At 49.1% G+C, this 2,818-nt stretch overlaps 1 non-coding gene across 1 annotated transcript; it reads right to left on the minus strand.

Moving 5' to 3' along the window:
* Nucleotides 1-2,330: 2,330 nt before the first annotated feature.
* On the minus strand, nt 2,331-2,403 carry TRNAF-GAA (transfer RNA phenylalanine (anticodon GAA)). The gene has a single exon. It is a non-coding gene; the product is annotated as a tRNA-Phe (tRNA).
* Nucleotides 2,404-2,818: the final 415 nt, after the last annotated feature.

Genomic DNA, 2,818 nt, shown 5'->3' on the forward strand with positions numbered 1-2,818 from the left:
TAGCTACTGACCAGAATTTGCTGTTTGCAGTCCACTGTTTAAACCAAGGCCGTCTAGGAAAATGTCAGGCCGTTCTGCGCTTTCCTATGGGCTCACTTAGAGCAATGGTCAACTCTACCTGAGCAGGCCGCCAGTTGGTCTGTTTCTCTCCCCTTCTGTGGTTTGGTTCAAAGGTTCCCTTTAACCATTGCACCATGGGCTCCTTTATCCTTGAGGTGACACAGGGTACTTTCAATATTCTTCGCCAGCACCACAATTCAAATGCATGGATTTTTCTTGTCTTCCTTATGATTAAATGTCCAGCTTTCACATGCATAGAGGCAAATGAAAATACTACGGCCTCGCCAGTTGCACCCTACTCCTCAAAGTACCATACTTGCCTTTCAACACTTCAAAGAGGGCTTGTGTAGCAGATTGACCCTAATACATTGACCTCTTAACCGCTGCCTCCACGAGAATTCACTGTGGATCCAAGCAAGCCAAAACCCTTGACAACTTCCATCCTTTCTCCGTTTAGCCATGATATTCCTTACTGGACCAGGCGGGGGGATTTTGTTTTTCTTTACATTGAGTTGTAGTTCATACTGAAGGCTGAAATCCTCGATCTTCATCAGCAAATGTGTCAAGGTTTCCGCACTTTTCAGCAAGCAGGGCAGTGTCATCTGCCTATGTCTGGTTTTTAATAAGGCTCCCTCTGGCCCTGATGCTGAATTCTTCATCTAATCATGTAATCCAGCTTCTCTGATTTGCTCAACATACCGATTGAATCAGTATGGTGAGAGGACACAATCCTGGTGCACCCCTTTCCTGATTTCAAACCATGCAGTGGGCCCTTGTTCTGCTTGCACAACCATCTCTGGATCTATGTACGGGTTCCAAATCTATGCTGAGCAAACCATCAGAGAAGCTGGATTATATGGAGAAGACGTGGTATCAGGATAGGGGGAAGGCTTACTAACAAATCCTCACAACTGTACATCATGATAAATGAGGGAAAGATTGATGTTGTCAAGGAAGTTGGCTTTCATGGATCCACCATCAAGGCTCCCGGAAGCAGCAGTCAAGAGATCAAACGAGGCACTACTTTGGGTAAATCTGCTGCATGAGACCTCTCTAATGTGTTGGGAAGCAGGGGTGTTACTTTGAAAACTAAGGTGTGCCTGATAAAAACCATGGTATTTTCATTTGCTTTATATACATGTGAAAGTTGGACATCAAATCAAGATGACCAAAGAAGAAGGCATGCATTTGAATTATGGTGCTAGAGGAGAATATTGCAAGTACCACCGACTGTCTTGGAAGAAGTACAGCCAGAATGCTCTTTAGAGGCAAGGATGGCGGGGTTTCGTCTGATGTACTTTGGACATGTTGTCAGAAGAGACCAGTCCCTGGAAAAGGACATCATGTTGGGTAAAATGGAGGAGCGGTGAATCAAAAGAAAGTCCCGCTGCAGCAATGGGCACAAACATGAGAATCCTTGTGAGAATTGCGCAGGCCAGGGCGGTGTTTCCTTCTGTTACGCATAGCGTTGCCATGAGCGAGAACAGATTCAGTGGCACCTGCACAGCAGAGCCCCGGAACCTGCATTTCTAGCAAATTCCTGGGTGAAGTTGAGGCTGCTAGTTTAGGAGGTCACACTTTCAGAATCACTGTCTAGAACGTTGTTTCAGTACAAGATTTATTAATTTCATGGACCGGAAAGCTAACCACTCACTTCCCGGCAGTGCCAGATGGGACACCTGGATTAGGCAGCAAGGTTTGAGGGTTGGTGTTTTCTTTTTGTTTTCGTGTTTTCAAATTAGGACGGTGTGCTTTGGAGAATTAAATTTGTGATGAAATTGCTTTCATCAAGCCCTTACAATTCAACACCCACCTGCTCCCCAAGCTAGGCCTGGCCCAGCCACCTGTGTGCGTCACCCGCTCACCACCCGGGGGCGCTCCCGGGGCGTGGGCGGGGCCTGGCGCGCTGGGCCGCCCGGGCTGCCCCGCTCATACAAGGTCTTCTGGATGCAGGCGGGCTCGGGCTCCGGGCTCCGGGCTCCGGGCTCCGGGCTCCGGGCTCCGGGCTCCGGGCTCCGGGCTCCGGGCTCCGGGCTCCGGGCTCCGGGCTCCGGGCTCCGGAGCAGCAGCTGCCCTAACGCTCCCCAAGGAAGCGCCGCACAAGCGGATTGTCCTAGCGTAAATCTCTTTAAAATGTCTTCAAATCGTTATTCCGATGAGTTCCTCACCTTTCTAGTACTGGGTTTTATCTGGCATGGAATTATTAAGGAAACTTGGAAGAAACACCTTTGAAAGAAAAAAGGGGGCCGGGGGAGGTAAAGAAAAAGACCTGCCGAAACCCGGGATCGAACCAGGGACCTTTAGATCTTCAGTCTAACGCTCTCCCAACTGAGCTATTTCGGCACCGCTCTCTTAGCTGTTCGAGTAGCCTATCACTAACTCTATTATGTCTGTTCATGTTCCAAGAATTATGTAATGTATTCGTTGCTGTTTTCAAGAATTACACCCGGACTCCTTACTTTGCGTTTAGTAAAGCATTATTTACTTTATTAAATATTATCTAAACTTCTGACAGAACGAAAATAATCATGAAATTAAAATAACGTGCCGCTTTCTCAGCTTGGCGACAGTTTGCTTACAGTGTTGGGTCCACGCAGCGAGGGCGGCCGCGCATTGGAAGCGAGGGCGGGGCCCCTCTTGGTGTCCGCAGGGACGTCCACGTTCGTCCCCCTTGGCCGAGAAAAACCTCGGATCCCAGGTGGCCGGCCGCGCGGGCTCCAGAAGAACCGGTTGGAGGTGTGCCTCCGGAATGGGTGCA

The sequence above is a fragment of the Tenrec ecaudatus genome, chromosome 11 (assembly GCF_050624435.1).
Source record: "Tenrec ecaudatus isolate mTenEca1 chromosome 11, mTenEca1.hap1, whole genome shotgun sequence".
Classification (NCBI taxonomy): domain Eukaryota; kingdom Metazoa; phylum Chordata; class Mammalia; order Afrosoricida; family Tenrecidae; genus Tenrec; species Tenrec ecaudatus.